The sequence below is a fragment of the Mytilus galloprovincialis genome, chromosome 3 (assembly GCF_965363235.1).
Source record: "Mytilus galloprovincialis chromosome 3, xbMytGall1.hap1.1, whole genome shotgun sequence".
Taxonomy (NCBI): Eukaryota; Metazoa; Mollusca; class Bivalvia; order Mytilida; family Mytilidae; genus Mytilus; species Mytilus galloprovincialis.
Window position 1 is genome coordinate 65,280,347 of NC_134840.1, and position 20,015 is coordinate 65,300,361.

The 20,015-nt window shown below is 38.4% G+C and overlaps 1 long non-coding RNA gene across 1 annotated transcript in view; it reads right to left on the minus strand.

Annotated features, from left to right (window-relative positions):
* The window catches only part of LOC143068653 (uncharacterized), a 511,029-nt gene that overhangs the window by 465,273 nt on the left and 25,741 nt on the right, over nucleotides 1–20,015 (minus strand). The window lies entirely within an intron of this gene.

A 20,015-nucleotide genomic window follows, 5' to 3' on the forward strand; every position in this document is an offset into this window, starting at 1 on the left:
GGCTTACGATCACATATTTCACTTTAAATAAAAATTCAGGCATGTGGTAGACACCCTTAGCATTAGTTTGAGCTATAATATATCTCAATGGCACGTCTGGGCGGTGCTGGAGGAAGATTTTCACTATAATTGATATTTGCCTTTATGTTGGTTTTCTTGCCTTTTTTTATGGTATTTCGTGTTTTCCGCCTAATGAGGCACTTATTTGTGTTGGAAAACACATGTTAAAGTTAGCCAAGGCCTTTACGGTAAAAATGACACCTTGTATAGACCAATGACATGCTCAGTTTGGTCTCTAGGGTGAAAAGATCCGGGGTAGGTATGGTCAATATTGGCGTCTGGCTATCCAAATTGGGGGTATGGGTCGATTAAATATTTTCTTGGCTTACGTTCACATATTTTAGTATAAATAAAGATTCAGGCATGTAGTAGACACCCTAAGCATTAGTTTGAGCTATAATATACCTCAATGGCATGTCTGGGTGGTGCTGGAGGAAGATATTCACTATAATTGATATTTGCTTTTATGTTGGTTTTCTTGCCTTTTTTATGGTATTTCGTGTTTTCCGCCTAATGAGGCACTTATTTATGTTGGAAAACACATGTTAAAGTTAGCCAAGGCCTTTACGGTAAAAATGACACCTTGTATAGACCAATGACATGCTCAGTTTGGTCTCTAGGGTGAAAAGATCCGGGGTAGGTATGGTCAATATTGGCGTCTGGCTATCCAAATTGGGGGTATGGGTCGATTAAATATTTTCTTGGCTTACGTTCACATATTTTAGTATAAATAAAGATTCAGGCATGTAGTAGACACCCTAAGCAATAGTTTGAGCTATAATATACCTCAATGGCATGTCTGGGCGGTGCTAAGGGAAGATTTTCACTATAATAATTGATATTTGCCTTTATGTTGGTTTTCTTGGCTTTTATGATGGTTTTTCGTGTTTTCCGCTTAATGAAGCACCTATTTATGTTGGAAAACACATGTTAAAGTTAGCCAAGGCCGTTAAGGTAAAAATGACACCTTGTATAGACCAATGACATGCTCAGTTTTGTCTCTAGGGTGAAAAGATCCGGGGTAGGTATGCTCAATATTGGCGTCTGGCGATCCAAATTGGGAGTAGGGGTCGATTAATTTTTTTTTGGGCTTACGTTGACATATTTCAGTATAAATAAAGATCCAGGCATGTAGTAAACACCCTTAGCATTAGTTTGAGCTATAATATACCTCAATGGCATGTCTGGGCGGTGCTGGGGGAAGATATTCATTATAATTGATATTTGCCTTTATGTTGGTTTTCTTGCCTTTTTCATGGTATTTCGTGTTTTCCGCCTAATGAGGCACTTATTTATGTTGGAAAACACATGTTAAAGTTAGCCAAGGCCTTTACGGTAAAAATGACACCTTGCATAGACCAATGACATGCTCAGTTTTGTCTCTAGGGTGAAAAGATCCGGGGTAGGTATGGTCAATATTGGCGTCTGGCTATCCAAATTGGGGGTAGGGGTCGATGAAATATTTTTTTGCCTTACATTCACATATTTCAGTATAAATAATGATACAGGCATGTAGCAGACACCCTAAGCATTAGTTTGAGCTATAATATACCTCAATGGCATGTCTGGGCGGTGCTAAGGGAAGATTTTCACTATAATAATTGATATTTGTCTTTATGTTGGTTTCTTGGCTTTTATGATGGTTTTTCGTGTTTTCCGCTTAATGAAGCACCTATTTATGTTGGAAAACACATGTTAAAGTTAGCCAATGCCGTTAAAGTAACAATTACACCTTCTATAGACCAATGACATGCTCAGTTTTGTCTCTAGGGTGAAAAGATCCGGGGTAGGTATGCTCAATATTGGCGTCTGGCGATCCAAATTGTGAGTAGGGGTCGACTAAATTTTTTTGGGCTTACGTTCACATATTTCAGTATAAAAAGATCCAGGCATGTAGTAAACCCCCTTAGCATTAGTTTGAGCTATAATATACCTCAATGGCATGTCTGGGCGGTGCTGGGGGAAGATTTTCACTATAATTGATATTTGCCTTTATGTTGGTTTTCTTGGCTTTTATGATGGTTTTTGTGTTTCCCGCTTAATGAGGCACCTATTTATGTTGGAAAACACATGTTAAAGTTAGCCAAGGCCTTTACGGTAAAAATGACACCTTGTATAGACCAATGACATGCTCAACTTGGTCTCTAGGGTGAAAAGATCCGGGGTAGGTATGGTCAATATTGGCGTCTGGCTATCCAAATTGGGGGTAGAGGTCGATGAAATATTTTTTTGCCTTACATTCACATATTTCAGTATAAATAATGATTCAGGCATGTAGTAGACACCCTAAGGATTAGTTTGAGCTATAATATACCTCAATGGCATGTCTGGGCGGTGCTGGGGGAAGATTTTCACTATGATTGATATTTGCCTTTATGTTGGTTTCTTGGCTTTTATGATTGTTTTTCGTGTTTCCCGCTTAATGAGGCACCTATTTATGTTGGAAAACACATGTTAAAGTTATCCAATGCTTTTACGGTAAAAATGACACCTTGCATAGACCAATGACATGCTCAGTTTTGTCTCTAGGGTGAAAAGATCCGGGGTAGGTATGGTCAATATTGGCGTCTGGCTATCCAAATTGGTGGTAGGGGTCGATGAAATATTTTTTTGCCTTACATTCACATATTTCAGTATAAATAATGATACAGGCATGTAGCAGACACCCTAAGCATTAGTTTGAGCTATAATATACCTCAATGGCATGCCTGGGCGGTGCTAAGGGAAGATTTTCACTATAATAATTGATATTTGTCTTTATGTTGGTTTCTTGGCTTTTATGATGGTTTTTCGTGTTTTCCGCTTAATGAAGCACCTATTTATGTTGGAAAACACATGTTAAAGTTAGCCAATGCCGTTAAAGTAAAAATTACACCTTCTATAGACCAATGACATGCTCAGTTTTGTCTCTAGGGTGAAAAGATCCGGGGTAGGTATGCTCAATATTGGCGTCTGGCGATCCAAATTGTGAGTAGGGGTCGACTAAATTTTTTTGGGCTTACGTTCACATATTTCAGTATAAAAAGATCCAGGCATGTAGTAAACCCCCTGAGCATTAGTTTGAGCTATAATATACCTCAATGGCATGTCTGGGCGGTGCTGGGGGAAGATTTTCACTATAATTGATATTTGCCTTTATGTTGGTTTTCTTGGCTTTTATGATGGTTTTTCGTGTTTCCCGCTTAATGAGGCACCTATTTATGTTGGAACACACATGTTAAAGTTAGCCAAGGCCTTTACGGTAAAAATGACACCTTGGATAGACCAATGACATGCTCAGTTTGGTCTCTAGGGTGAAAAGATCCGGGGTAGGTATGGTCAATATTGGCGTCTGGCTATCCAAATTGGGGGTAGGGGTCGATTAAATTTTGTTTGGGCTTACGTTCACATATTTCAGTATAAATAAAGATCCAGGGATGTAGTAAACACCCTTAGCATTAGTTTGAGCTATAATATACCTCAACGGCATGTCTGGGCGGTGCTGGGGGAAGATTTTCACTATAATTGATATTTGCCTTTATGTTGGTTTTCTTGGCTTTTATGATGGTTTTTCGTGTTTCTCGCCTAATGAGGCACCTATTTATGTTGGAAAACACATATTAAAGTTAGCCAAGGCCTTTACGGTAAAAATGACACCTTGTATATACCAATGACATGCTCAGTTTGGTCTCTAGGGTGAAAAGATCCGGAGTAGGTATGGTCAATATTGGCGTCTGGCTATCCAAATTGGGGGTATGGGTCGATTACATATTTTCTTGGCTTACGTTCACATATTTCAGTATAAATTAAGGTTCAGGCATGTAGTAGACACCCTAAGCATTTGTTTGAGCTATAATATACCCCAATGGCATGTCTGGGCGGTGCTGGGGGAAGATTTTCATTATAATTGATATTTGCCTTTATGTTGGTTTTCTTGGCTTTTATAATGGTTTTTCGTGTTTTCCGCTTAATGAGGCACCTATTTTATGTTGCAAAACACATGTTAAAGTTAGCCAAGGCCTTTAAGGTAAAAATGACACCTTGTATAGACCAATGACATGCTTAGTTTTGTCTCTAGGGTGAAAGATCCGGGGTAGGTATGCTCAATATTGGCGTCTGGCCATTCAAATTGGGAATAGGGGTCGATTAAATATTATTTTGGCTTACGTTCTTATATTTCAGTATAAATAAAGATCCAGGCATGTAGTAAACACCCTTAGCATTAGTTTGAGCTATAATATACCTCAATGATATGTCTGGGCGGTGCTGGGGTAAGACTTTCACTATAATTGATATTTGCCATTATGTTGGTTTTCTTGGCTTTTATGATGGTTTTTCGTGTTTCCCGCTTAATGAGGCACCTATTTATGTTGGAAAACACATGTTAAAGTTAGCCAAGGCCTTTACGGTAAAATTGACACCTTGTATAGACCAATGACATGCTCAGTTTGGTCTCTAGGGTGAAAAGATCTGGGGTAGGTATGTCAATATTGTCGTCTGGCTATCCAAATTGGGGGTAGGGGTCGAATAATTATTTTCTTGGCTTACGTTCACATATTTCAGTATACATAAAGATTCAGGCATGTAGTAGACACCCTAAGCATTAGTTTGAAATATAATATATCTCAATGGCATGTCTGGGCGGTGCTGGGGGAAGATTTTTTACTATAATTGATATTTGCCTTTATGTTGGTTTTCTTGGCTTTTATATGATGGTTTTTCGTGTTTTCCGCCTAATGAGGCGCATATTTATGTTGGAAAACACATGTTAAAGTTAGCCAAGGCCTTTACGGTAAAAATGACACCTTGGATAGACCAATGACATGCTTAGTTTGGTCTCTATGGTGAAAAGATCCGGGGTAGGTATGGTCGATATTGTCCTCTGGCTATGCAAATTGGGGGTAGGGGTCGATTAATTATTTTCTTGGCTTACGTTCACATATTTCAGTATACATAAAGATTCAGGCATGTAGTAGACACCCTAAGCATTACTTTGAGCTATAATATACCTCAATGGCATTTCTGGGCGGTGCTGGGGGAAGATTTTCACTATAATTGATATTTGCCTTTATGAATGTTTTCTTGGCTTTTATGATGGTTTTTCGTGTTTCCCGCTTAATGAGGCACTTATTTATGTTGGAAAACACATGTTAAAGTTAGCCAAGGCCTTTACGGTAAAAATGACACCTTGTATAGACCAATGACATGCTCAACTTGGTCTCTAGGGTGAAAAGATCCGGGGTAGGTATGGTCAATATTGGCGTCTGGCTATCCAAATTGGGGGTAGAGGTCGATGAAATATTTTTTTGCCTTACATTCACATATTTCAGTATAAATAATGATTCAGGCATGTCGTAGACACCCTAAGGATTAGTTTGAGCTATAATATACCTCAATGGCATGTCTGGGCGGTGCTGGGGGAAGATTTTCACTATGATTGATATTTGCCTTTATGTTGGTTTCTTGGCTTTTATGATTGTTTTTCGTGTTTCCCGCTTAATGAGGCACCTATTTATGTTGGAAAACACATGTTAAAGTTATCCAATGCTTTTACGGTAAAAATGACACCTTGCATAGACCAATGACATGCTCAGTTTTGTCTCTAGGGTGAAAAGATCCGGGGTAGGTATGGTCAATATTGGCGTCTGGCTATCCAAATTGGTGGTAGGGGTCGATGAAATATTTTTTTACCTTACATTCACATATTTCAGTATAAATAATGATACAGGCATGTAGCAGACACCCTAAGCATTAGTTTGAGCTATAATATACCTCAATGGCATGCCTGGGCGGTGCTAAGGGAAGATTTTCACTATAATAATTGATATTTGTCTTTATGTTGGTTTCTTGGCTTTTATGATGGTTTTTCGTGTTTTCCGCTTAATGAAGCACCTATTTATGTTGGAAAACACATGTTAAAGTTAGCCAATGCCGTTAAAGTAAAAATTACACCTTCTATAGACCAATGACATGCTCAGTTTTGTCTCTAGGGTGAAAAGATCCGGGGTAGGTATGCTCAATATTGGCGTCTGGCGATCCAAATTGTGAGTAGGGGTCGACTAAATTTTTTTGGGCTTACGTTCACATATTTCAGTATAAAAAGATCCAGGCATGTAGTAAACCCCCTGAGCATTAGTTTGAGCTATAATATACCTCAATGGCATGTCTGGGCGGTGCTGGGGGAAGATTTTCACTATAATTGATATTTGCCTTTATGTTGGTTTTCTTGGCTTTTATGATGGTTTTTCGTGTTTCCCGCTTAATGAGGCACCTATTTATGTTGGAACACACATGTTAAAGTTAGCCAAGGCCTTTACGGTAAAAATGACACCTTGGATAGACCAATGACATGCTCAGTTTGGTCTCTAGGGTGAAAAGATCCGGGGTAGGTATGGTCAATATTGGCGTCTGGCTATCCAAATTGGGGGTAGGGGTCGATTAAATTTTGTTTGGGCTTACGTTCACATATTTCAGTATAAATAAAGATCCAGGGATGTAGTAAACACCCTTAGCATTAGTTTGAGCTATAATATACCTCAACGGCATGTCTGGGCGGTGCTGGGGGAAGATTTTCACTATAATTGATATTTGCCTTTATGTTGGTTTTCTTGGCTTTTATGATGGTTTTTCGTGTTTCTCGCCTAATGAGGCACCTATTTATGTTGGAAAACACATATTAAAGTTAGCCAAGGCCTTTACGGTAAAAATGACACCTTGTATATACCAATGACATGCTCAGTTTGGTCTCTAGGGTGAAAAGATCCGGAGTAGGTATGGTCAATATTGGCGTCTGGCTATCCAAATTGGGGGTATGGGTCGATTACATATTTTCTTGGCTTACGTTCACATATTTCAGTATAAATAAAGATTCAGGCATGTAGTAGACACCCTAAGCCTTAGTTTGAGCTATAATTTACCTCAATGGCATGTCTGGGCGGTGCTGGGGGAAGATTTTCACATTAATAGATATTTGCGTTTATGTTGGTTTTCTTGGCTTTTATAATGGTTTTTCGTGTTTTCCGGTTAATGAGGCACCTATTTATGTTGGAAAACACATGTTAAAGTTAGCCAAGGCCTTTAAGGTAAAAATGACACCTTGTAAAGACCAATGACATGCTCAGTTTTGTCTCTAGGGTGAAAAGATCCGGGGTAGGTATGCTCAATATTGGCGTCTGGCTATCCAAATTGGGAGTAGGAGTAGATTAAATATTGTCTTGGCTTACGTTGACATATTTCAGTAGAAATTAAGGTTCAGGCATGTAGTAGACACCCTAAGCATTTGTTTGAGCTATAATATACCCCAATGGCATGTCTGGGCGGTGCTGGGGGAAGATTTTCATTATAATTGATATTTGCCTTTATGTTGGTTTTCTTGGCTTTTATGATGATTTTTCGTGTTTTCCGTTAATGAGGCACCTATTTTATGTTGCAAAACACATGTTAAAGTTAGCCAAGGCCTTTAAGGTAAAAATGACACCTTGTATAGACCAATGACATGCTTAGTTTTGTCTCTAGGGTGAAAGATCCGGGGTAGGTATGCTCAATATTGGCGTCTGGCCATTCAAATTGGGAATAGGGGTCGATTAAATATTATTTTGGCTTACGTTCTTATATTTCAGTATAAATAAAGATCCAGGCATGTAGTAAACACCCTTAGCATTAGTTTGAGCTATAATATACCTCAATGATATGTCTGGGCGGTGCTGGGGTAAGACTTTCACTATAATTGATATTTGCCATTATGTTGGTTTTCTTGGCTTTTATAATGGTTTTTCGTGTTTCCCGCTTAATGAGGCACCTATTTATGTTGGAAAACACATGTTAAAGTTAGCCAAGGCCTTTACGATAAAATTGACACCTTGTATAGACCAATGACATGCTCAGTTTGGTCTCTAGGGTGAAAAGATCTGGGGTAGGTATGTCAATATTGTCGTCTGGCTATCCAAATTGGGGGTAGGGGTCGAATAATTATTTTCTTGGCTTACGTTCACATATTTCAGTATACATAAAGATTCAGGCATGTAGTAGACACCCTAAGTATTAGTTTGAAATATAATATACCTCAATGGCATGTCTGGGCGGTGCTGGGGGAAGATTTTTTACTATAATTGATATTTGCCTTTATGTTGGTTTTCTTGGCTTTTATATGATGGTTTTTCGTGTTTTCCGCCTAATGAGGCGCATATTTATGTTGGAAAACACATGTTAAAGTTAGCCAAGGCCTTTACGGTAAAAATGACACCTTGTATAGACCAATGACATGCTGAGTTTGGTCTCTATGGTGCAAAGATCCGGGGTAGGTATGGTTGATATTGTCGTCTGGCTATGCAAATTGGGGGTAGGGGTCGATTAATTATTTTCTTGGCTTACGTTCACATATTTCAGTATACATAAAGATTCAGGCATGTAGTAGACACCCTAAGCATTACTTTGAGCTATAATATACCTCAATGGCATTTCTGGGCGGTGCTGGGGGAAGATTTTCACTATAATTGATATTTGCCTTTATGAATGTTTTCTTGGCTTTTATGATGGTTTTTCGTGTTTCCCGCTTAATGAGGCACTTATTTATGTTGGAAAACACATGTTAAAGTTAGCCAAGGCCTTTACGGTAAAAATGACACCTTGTATAGACCAATGACATGCTCAACTTGGTCTCTAGGGTGAAAAGATCCGGGGTAGGTATAGTCAATATTGGCGTCTGGCTATCCAAATTGGGGGTAGAGGTCGATGAAATATTTTTTTGCCTTACATTCACATATTTCAGTATAAATAATGATTCAGGCATGTAGTAGACACCCTAAGGATTAGTTTGAGCTATAATATACCTCAATGGCATGTCTGGGCGGTGCTGGGGGAAGATTTTCACTATGATTGATATTTGCCTTTATGTTGGTTTCTTGGCTTTTATGATTGTTTTTCGTGTTTCCCGCTTAATGAAGCACCTATTTATGTTGGAAAACACATGTTAAAGTTAGCCAATGCCGTTAAAGTAAAAATTACACCTTCTATAGACCAATGACATGCTCAGTTTTGTCTCTAGGGTGAAAAGATCCGGGGTAGGTATGCTCAATATTGGCGTCTGGCGATCCAAATTGTGAGTAGGGGTCGACTAAATTTTTTTGGGCTTACGTTCACATATTTCAGTATAAAAAGATCCAGGCATGTAGTAAACCCCCTGAGCATTAGTTTGAGCTATAATATACCTCAATGGCATGTCTGGGCGGTGCTGGGGGAAGATTTTCACTATAATTGATATTTGCCTTTATGTTGGTTTTCTTGGCTTTTATGATGGTTTTTCGTGTTTCCCGCTTAATGAGGCACCTATTTATGTTGGAACACACATGTTAAAGTTAGCCAAGGCCTTTACGGTAAAAATGACACCTTGGATAGACCAATGACATGCTCAGTTTGGTCTCTAGGATGAAAAGATCCGGGGTAGGTATGGTCAATATTGGCGTCTGGCTATCCAAATTGGGGGTAGGGGTCGATTAAATTTTGTTTGGGCTTACGTTCACATATTTCAGTATAAATAAAGATCCAGGGATGTAATAAACACCCTTAGCATTAGTTTGAGCTATAATATACCTCAACGGCATGTCTGGGCGGTGCTGGGGGAAGATTTTCACTATAATTGATATTTGCCTTTATGTTGGTTTTCTTGGCTTTTATGATGGTTTTTCGTGTTTCTCGCCTAATGAGGCACCTATTTATGTTGGAAAACACATATTAAAGTTAGCCAAGGCCTTTACGGTAAAAATGACACCTTGTATATACCAATGACATGCTCAGTTTGGTCTCTAGGGTGAAAAGATCCGGAGTAGGTATGGTCAATATTGGCGTCTGGCTATCCAAATTGGGGGTATGGGTCGATTACATATTTTCTTGGCTTACGTTCACATATTTCAGTATAAATAAAGATTCAGGCATGTAGTAGACACCCTAAGCCTTAGTTTGAGCTATAATTTACCTCAATGGCATGTCTGGGCGGTGCTGGGGGAAGATTTTCATTATAATTGATATTTGCCTTTATGTTGGTTTTCTTGGCTTTTATGATGATTTTTCGTGTTTTCCGTTAATGAGGCACCTATTTTATGTTGCAAAACACATGTTAAAGTTAGCCAAGGCCTTTAAGGTAAAAATGACACCTTGTATAGACCAATGACATGCTTAGTTTTGTCTCTAGGGTGAAAGATCCGGGGTAGGTATGCTCAATATTGGCGTCTGGCCATTCAAATTGGGAATAGGGGTCGATTAAATATTATTTTGGCTTACGTTCTTATATTTCAGTATAAATAAAGATCCAGGCATGTAGTAAACACCCTTAGCATTAGTTTGAGCTATAATATACCTCAATGATATGTCTGGGCGGTGCTGGGGTAAGACTTTCACTATAATTGATATTTGCCATTATGTTGGTTTTCTTGGCTTTTATGATGGTTTTTCGTGTTTCCCGCTTAATGAGGCACCTATTTATGTTGGAAAACACATGTTAAAGTTAGCCAAGGCCTTTACGGTAAAATTGACACCTTGTATAGACCAATGACATGCTCAATTTGGTCTCCAGGGTGAAAAGATCCGGGGTAGGTATGGTCAATATTGGCGTCTGGCTATCCAAATTGGGGGTAGAGGTCGATGAAATATTTTTTTGCCTTACATTCACATATTTCAGTATAAATAATGATTCAGGCATGTAGTAGACACCCTAAGGATTAGTTTGAGCTATAATATACCTCAATGGCATGTCTGGGCGGTGCTGGGGGAAGATTTTCACTATGATTGATATTTGCCTTTATGTTGGTTTCTTGGCTTTTATGATTGTTTTTCGTGTTTCCCGCTTAATGAGGCACCTATTTATGTTGGAAAACACATGTTAAAGTTAGCCAAGGATTTTACGGTAACAATGACACCTTGTGTAGACGAATGACAAGCTCAATTTGGTCTCTGGGGTGAAAAGATCTGGGGTAGGTATGGTCAATATTGGCGTCTGGCGATCCAAATTTGGAGTAGGGGTCGCTTAAATATTTTTTTGGCTTACGATCACATATTTCACTTTAAATAAAAACTCAGGCATGTAGTAGACACCCTTAGTATTAGTTTGAGCTATAATATACCTCAATGGCATGTCTGGGCGGTGCTGGGGGAAGATTTTCACTATAATTGATATTTGCCTTTATGTTGGTTTTCTTGCCTTTTTTATGATATTTCATGATTTCCGCCTAATGAGGCACTTATTTATGTTGGAAAACACATGTTAAAGTTAGCCAAGGCCTTTACGGTAAAAATGACACCTTATATAGACCAATGACATGCTCAGTTTGGTCTCTAGGGTAAAAAGATCCGGGGTAGGTATGGTCAATATTGGCGTCTGGCTATCCAAATTGGGGGTATGGGTCGATTAAATATTTTCTTGGTTTACGTTCACATATTTTAGTATAAATAAAGATTCAGGCATGTCGTAGACACCCTAAGCATTAGTTTGAGCTATAATATACCTCAATGGCATGTCTGGGCGGTGCTAAGGGGAGATTTTCACTATAATAATTGATATTTGCCTTTATGTTGGTTTTCTTGGCTTTTATGATGGTTTTTCGTGTTTTCCGCTTAATGAAGCACCTATTTATGTTGGAAAACACATGTTAAAGTTAGGCAAGGCCTTTACGGTTAAAATGACACCTTGTATAGACCAATGACATGCTCAGTTTTGTCTCTAGGGTGAAAAGATCCGGGGTAGGTATGGTCAATATTGGCGTCTGGCTATCCAAATTGGGGGTAGAGGTCAATGAAATATTTTTTTGCCTTACATTCACATATTTCAGTATAAATAATGATTCAGGCATGTAGTAGACACCCTAAGGATTAGTTTGAGCTATAATATACCTCAATGGCATGTCTGGACGGTGCTGGGGGAAGATTTTCACTATAATTGATATTTGCCTTTATGTTGGTTTTCTAGGCTTTTATGATGGTTTTTCGTGTTTTCCGCTTAATGAGGCACCTAATTATGTTGGAAAACACATGTTAAAGTTAGACAAGGCCTTTACGGTAAAAATGACACCTTGTATAGACCAATGACATGCTCAGTTTTGTCTCTAGGGTGAAAAGATCCGGGGTAGATATGATCAATATTGGCGTCTGGCTATCCAAATTGGGGGTGGGGGTCGACTAAATATTGTCTTGGCTTACGTTCACATATTTTAGTATAAATAAAGGTCAGAGGCATGTAGTAGACACCCTAAGCATTAGTTTGAGCTATAATATACCTCAATGGCATGTCTGGGCGGTGCTGGTGGAAGATTTTCACTATAATTGATATTTGCCTTTATGTTGTTTTCTTGGCTTTTCTGACGATTTTTAGTGTTTTTCGCTTAATGAGGCACCTATTTATGTTGGAAAACACATGTTAAAGTTAGTCAAGGCCTTTACGGTAAAAATGACACCTTGTATAGACAAAAAACATGCTCAGTTTGGTCTCTAGGGTGAAAAGATCCGGGGTAGGTATGGTCAATATTGGCGTCTGGCGATCCAAATTGGGAGTAGGGGTCGATTGATATTTTTTTGGCTTATGTTCACATGTTTCAGTATAAATAAAGATTCAGACATGTAGTTTTGTCTCTAGAGTGAAAAGATCCGGGGTAGGTATGGTCAATGTTGGCGTCTGGCTATCCAAATTGGGGGTAGGGGTCGATGAAATATTTTTTTGGCTTACAATCGCATATTTTAGTATAAATAAAGATTCAGGCATGTAGTAGACACCCTAAGCATTAGTTTGAGCTATAATATACCTCAATGGCATGTCTGGGCGGTGCTTGGGAAGATTTTCACTATGATTGATATTTGCCTTTATGTTGTTTTTTTTTTTGATTTAATGATGGTTTTTCGTGTTTACCGCCTAATGAGGCACCTATTTATGTTGGAAAACACATGTTAAAGTTAGCAAAGGCCTTTACGGTAAAAATGACACCTTGTATAGACCAATGACATGCTCAGTTTGGTCTCTAGTGTGAAAAGATCCGGGGTAGGTATGGTCAATATTGGCGTCTGGCTATCCAAATTGGGGGTAGGGGTCGATGAAATATTTTTTTGGCTTACAATCGCATATTTTAGTATAAATAAAGATCCAGGCATGTAGAAGACACCCTAAGCATTAGTTTGAGCTATAATATACCTCAATGGCATGTCTGGGCGGTGCTGGGGGAAGATTTTCACTATAATTGATATTTGCCTTTATGTTGGTTTTCTAGGCTTTTATGATGGTTTTTCGTGTTTTCCGCTTAATGAGGCACCTAATTATGTTCGAAAACATATGTTAAAGTTAGACAAGGCCTTTACGGTAAAAATGACACCTTGTATAGACCAATGACATGCTCAGTTTTGTTTCTAGGGTGAAAAGATCCGGGGTAGATATGGTCAATTTTGGCGTCTGGCTATCCAAATTGGGGGTGGGGGTCGACTAAATATTGTCTTGGCTTACGTTCAAATATTTCAGTATAAATAAAGGTTCAGGCATGTATTAGACACCCTTAGCATTAGTTTGAGCTATAATATACCTCAATGGCATGTCTGGCCGTTACTGGGGGAAGATTTTCACTATAATTGATATTTGCCTTTATGTTGGTTTTCTTGGCTTTTCTGACGGTTTTTAGTGTTTTCCGCTTAATGAGGCACCTATTTATGTTGAAAAACACATGTTTAAGTTAGTCAAGGCCTTTACGACTAAAAATGACACCTTGTATAGACAAAAGACATGCTCAGTTTTGTCTCTAGGGGGAAAAGATCCGGCGTAGGTATGGTCAATATTGGCATCTGGCGATCCAAATTGGGGGTAGGGGTCGATGAAATATTTTGTTGGCTTACGTTCACATGTTTCAGTGTAAATAAAGATTCAGGCATGTAGTAGACACCCTAAGCATTAGTTTGAGCTATAATAAACTAGTACCTCAATGGCATGTCTGGGCGGTGCTGGGGGAAGATTTTCACTATAATTGATATTTGCCTTTATGTTGTTTTCTTGGCTTTTCTGACGGTTTTTAGTATTTTCCGCTTAATAAGGCACCTATTTATGTTGGAAAACACATGATCAAGTTAGCCAAGGCCTTTACAGTAAAAATGACACCTTGTATAGACAAAAGACATGCTCAGTTTGGTCTCTAGGGTGAAAAGATCCGGGGTAGGTATGGTCTATATTGGCGTCTGGCGATCCAAATTGGGAGTAGGGGTCGATTAAATATTTTGTTGGCTTACGTTCACATATTTCAGTATAAATAAAGATTCAGACATGTAGTAAACACCCTAAGCATTAGTTTGAGCTATAATATACCTCAATGGCATGTCTGGGCGGTGCTGGGGGAAGATTTTCACTATAATTGATATATGCCTTTATGTTGATTTTCTAGGCTTTTATGATGGTTTTTCGTGTTTTCCGCTTAATGAGGCACCTATTTATGTTGGAAAACACATGTTAAAGTTAGACAAGGCCTTCACGGTTAAAATGACACCTTGTATAGACCAATGACATGCTCAATTAGGTCTCTAGGGCGAAAAGATCCGGGGTAGGTATGGTCAATATTGGCGTCTGGCTATCCAAATTGGGAGTAGGGGTCGATTAAATATTATTTTGGCTTACGTTCACATATTTCAGTATGAAAAAAGATTCAGGCATGTAGTAGTCACCCTAAGCATTAGTTTGAGCTATAATATACCTCATAGCATATCTGGCCGGTGCTAGGGGAAGATTTTCACTATAATTGATATTTGCCTTTATGTTGGTTTTCTAGGCTTTTATGATGGTTTTTCGTGTTTTCCGCTTAATGAGGCACCTAATTAAGTTGGAAAACACATGTTAAAGTTATCCAATGCTTTTACGGTAAAAATGACACCTTGTATAGACCAAAGACATGCTCACTTTGGTCTCTAGGGTGAAAAGGTCCGGGGGTAGGTATGGTAAATATTGGCGTCTGGCGATCTAAATATGGAGTAGGGGTCGATGAAATATTTGTTTGGCTTACGTTCACATGTTTCAGTATAAATAAAAAAATCAGGCATGTAGAAGACACCCTAAAGATTGGTTTGAGCTATAACATACCTCAATGGCATGTCTGGGCGGTGCTGGGGGAAGATTTTCACTATAATTGATATTTGCCTTTATGTTTTTTTTTTTTTGATTTAATGATGGTTTTTCGTGTTTACCGCCTAATGAGGCACCTATTTATGTTGGAAAACACATGTTAAAGTTAGCCAAGGCCTTTACGGTAAAAATGACACCTTGTATAGACCAATGACATGCTCAGTTTTGTCTCTAGGGTGAAATGATCCGGAGTTGGTATAGTAAATATTGGCGTCTGGCTATCCAAATTGGGGGTAGGGGTCGATGAAATATTTTTTTGGCTTACATTCGCATATTTCAGTATAAATAAAGATTCAGGCATATAAAAGACACCCTAAGCATTAGTTTGAGCTATAATATACCTCAATGTCATGTCTAGGCGGTGCTGGGGGAGGATTTTCACTATAATTGATATTTGCCTTTATGTTGGTTTTCTTGGCTTTTATGATGGTTTTTCGTGTTTCCCGCTTAATGTGGCACCTATTTATGTTGGAAAACACATGTTAAAGTTAGCCAAGGCCTTTACGGTAAAAATGACACCTTATATAGACCAATGACATGCTCAGTTTGGTCTCTAGGGTGAAAAGATCCGGGGTAGGTATGGTCAATATTGGCGTCTGGCTATCCAAATTGGGGGTAGGGATCGATGAAATATTTTTTTGGCTTACATTCGCATATTTCAGTATAAATAAAGATTCAGGCATATAAAAGACACCCTAAGCATTAGTTTGAGCTATAATATACCTCAATGGCATGTCTGGGCGGTGCTGGGGGAGGACTTTCACTATAATTGATATTTGCCTTTATGTTGGTTTTCTAGGCTTTTATGATGGTTTTTCGTGTTTCCCGCTTAATGTGGCACCTATTTATGTTGGAAAACACATGTTAAAGTTAGCCAAGGCCTTTACGGTAAAAATGACACCTTGTATAGACCAAAGACATGCTCACTTTGGTCTCTAGGATGAAAAGATCCGGTGTAGGTATGGTAAATATTGGCGTCTGGCGATCCAAATTGGGAGTAGGGGTCGACGAAATAATTTTTTGGCTTACGTTCACATATTTCAGTATAAATAAAAATTCAGGCATGTAGTAGACACCCTAAACATTAGTTTGAGCTATAATAAACCTCAATGGCATGTCTGGGCGGTTATGGGGGAAGATTTTCACTATAATTGATATTCGCCTTTATGTTGTTTTTCTTGGCTTTTATGATGGTTTTTCGTGTTTCCCGCTTAATGAGGCACCTATTTATGTTGGAAAACACATGTTAAAGTTAGCCAAGGCCTTTACGGTAAAAATGACACATTGTATAGACCAATGACATGCTCAGTTTTGTCTCTAGGGTGAAATGATCCGGAGTTGGTATGGTAAATATTGGCGTCTGGCTAACCAAATTGGGGGTAGGGGTCGATGAAATATTTTTTTGGCTTACATTCGCATATTTCAGTATAGATAAAGATTCAGGCATATAATAGACACCCTAAGCATTAGTTTGAGCTAGAACATACCTCAATTGCATGTCTGGGCGGTGCTGGGGGAAGATTTTCAATATAATTGATATTTGCCTTTATGTTGGTTTTCTTGGCTTTTATGATGGTTTTTCGTGTTTCCCATTTAATGTGGCACCTATTTATGTTGGAAAACACATGTTAAAGTTAGCCAAGGCCTATACGGTAAAAATGACACCTTGTATAGACCAAAGACATGCTCACTTTGGTCTCTAGGGTGAAAAGATCCGGTGTAGGTATGGTTAATATTGGCGTCTGACGATCCAAATTGGGAGTAGGAGTCGACGAAATAATTTTTTGGCTTACGTTCACATATTTCAGTATAAATAAAAATTCAGGCATGTAGTAGACACCCTAAACATTAGTTTGAGCTATAATAAACCTCAATGGCATGTCTGGGCGGTGCTGGGGGAGATTTTCACTATAATTGATATTCGCCTTTATGTTGTTTTTCTTGGCTTTTATGATGGTTTTTCGTGTTTCCCGCTTAATGAGGCACCTATTTATGTTGGAAAACACATGTTAAAGTTAGGCAAGGCCTTTACGGTTAAAATGACACCTTGTATAGACCAATGACATGCTCAATTTGGTCTCGAGGATGAAAAGATCCGGGGTAGGTATGGTCAATATTGGCGTCTGGCGATCCAAATTGGGAGTAGGGGTCGACGAAATAATTTTTTGGCTTACGTTCACATATTTCAGTATAAATATAAATTCAGGCATGTAGTAGACACCCTAAACATTAGTTTGAGCTATAATAAACCTCAATGGCATGTCTGGGCGGTGCTGGGGGAGATTTTCACTATAATTGATATTCGCCTTTATGTTGGTTTTCTTGGCTTTTATGATGGTTTTTCGTGTTTCCCGCTTAATGAGGCACCTATTTATGTTGAAAAACACATGTTAAAGTTAGCCAGGACCTTTACGGTAAAAATGACACCTTGTATAGACCAATGACATGCTCAGTTTGGTCTCTAGGGTGAAAAGATCCGGGGTAGGTATGGTCAATATTTGCGTCTGGCTATCCAAATTCGGGGTAGGGGTCGATGAAATATTTTCTTGGCTTACGTTCACATATTTCAATATCAATAAAGATTCAGGCATGTAGTAGACACCCTAAGCATTAGTTTGAGCTATAATATACCTCAATAGCATGTCTGGGCGGTGCTGGGGGAAGATTTTCACTATAACTGATATTTGCCTTTATGTTGGTTTTCTTGGCTTTTATGATGGTTTTTCGTGTATTCTGCTAAATGAGGCACCTATTTATGTTCGAAGACACATGTTTAAGTTAGCCAGGACCTTTACGGTAAAAATGACACCTTGTATAGACCAATGACATGCTCAGTTTTGTCTCTAGGGTGAAAAGATCCGGGGTAGGTATGGTCTATATTGGCGTCTGGCGATCCAAATTGGGAGTAGGGGTCGATTAAATATTATTTTGGCTTACGTTCACATATTTCAGTATGAAAAAAGATTCAGGCATGTATTAGACATCCTAAGCATTAGTTTGAGCTATAATATACCTCAATGGCATGTCTGGGCGGTGCTGGGAGAAGATTTTTACTATAATTGATATTTGCCTTTATGTTGGTTTTCCAGGCTTTTTTGATGGTTTTTCGTGTTTCCGCTTAATGAGGCACCTAATTAAGTTCGAAGACACATATTAAAGTTAGACAAGGCCTTTACGGTAAAAATGACACCTTGTATAGATCAATGACATGCTCAGTTTTGTCTCTAGGGTGAAAAGATCCAGGGTAAGTATGGTCAATATTGGCGTCTGGCTATCCAAATTGGGGGTAGGGGTCGATTAAATATTGTCTTGGCTTACGTTCACATATTTAGGTATAAATTAAGTTTCAGGCATGAAGTAGACACCCTTAGCATTAGTTTGAGCTATAATATACCTCAATGGCATGTATGGGCGGTGCTGGGGGAAGATTTTCACTATAATTGATATTTGCCTTTATGTTGGTTTTCTTGGCTTTTGTGATGGTTTTTCGTGTTTCCCGCTTAATGAGGCACCTATTTATGATGGAAAACACATGTTAAAGTTAGCCAATGCCTTTACGGTAAAATGACACCTTGTATAGACCAATGACATGCTCAGTTTTGTCTCTAGGGTGAAAAGATCCAAGGTAGGTATGGTTAATATTGGCGTCTGGCTATCCAAATTGGGGGTAGGGGTCGATTAAATATTGTCTTGGCTTACGTTCACATATTTAGGTATAAATTAAGGTTCAGGCATGTAGTAGACACCCTAAGCATTAGTTTGAGTTATAATATACCTCAATGGCATGTATGGGCGGTGCTGGGGGAAGGGCATGAATGGGGTGTTAGATGAAGACATTATAAATGAAGGTGTGATAGATACAATATGACAATTATTACAAAGATATGATGTCTGTATGTATTATAAAGTTGATTGTGTATGACTAGGATGTCACAAATGCCAGACTGGGGTGTTACAAGGGCATGACTGGGGTGTTAGATGAAGACATTATAAATGAAGGTGTGATAGATACAATAGAACAATTATTACAAAGATATGATGTCTGTATGCATTATATAGTTGATTGTGTATGACTAGGATGTCACAACTGCCAGAGTAGGGTGTTACAAGGGCATGACTGGGGTTTTTAGATGAAGACATTATCAATGAAGGTGTGATAGATACAATAGAACAATTGTTACAAAGATATGATGTCTGTATGTATTATATAGTTGATTTAGTATGACTAGGATGTCACAACTGCCAGACTAGGGTGTTACAAGGGCAAGACTGGGGTATAAGATGAAGACATTATAATTGAAGGAGTGATAGATACAATAGAACAATTATTACAAAGATATGATGTCTGTATGTCTTGTTTAGTTGATGGTGTATGACTATGATGTCACAAATGCCTGACTAGGGTGTTACAAGGGCATGACTCGGGTGTGAGAGGAAGACATTATCAATGAAGGTGTGATAGATACAATAGAACAATTATTACAAAGATATGATGTCTGTATGTATAATAAAGTTGAATGTGTATGACTAGAATGTCACAAATGCCTGACTAGGGTGTTATGAGGGCATGACTGGTTTGTTAGATGAAGACATTATAAATGAAGCTGTGATAGATACAATAGAACAATTATTACAAAGATATGATGTCTGTATGTATTATATATTTGATTGTGTATGACTAGGATGTCACAAATGCCTGACTAGGGTGCTATGAGGACATGACTGGGGTATTAGATGTAGACCTTATATATGTAGGTGTAATAGAAAGAATAGAACAATTATTACAAAGATATGATGTCTGTATGTACAAATGTATATTAAAGTTGATTTTGTACGACTAGGGTGTCAC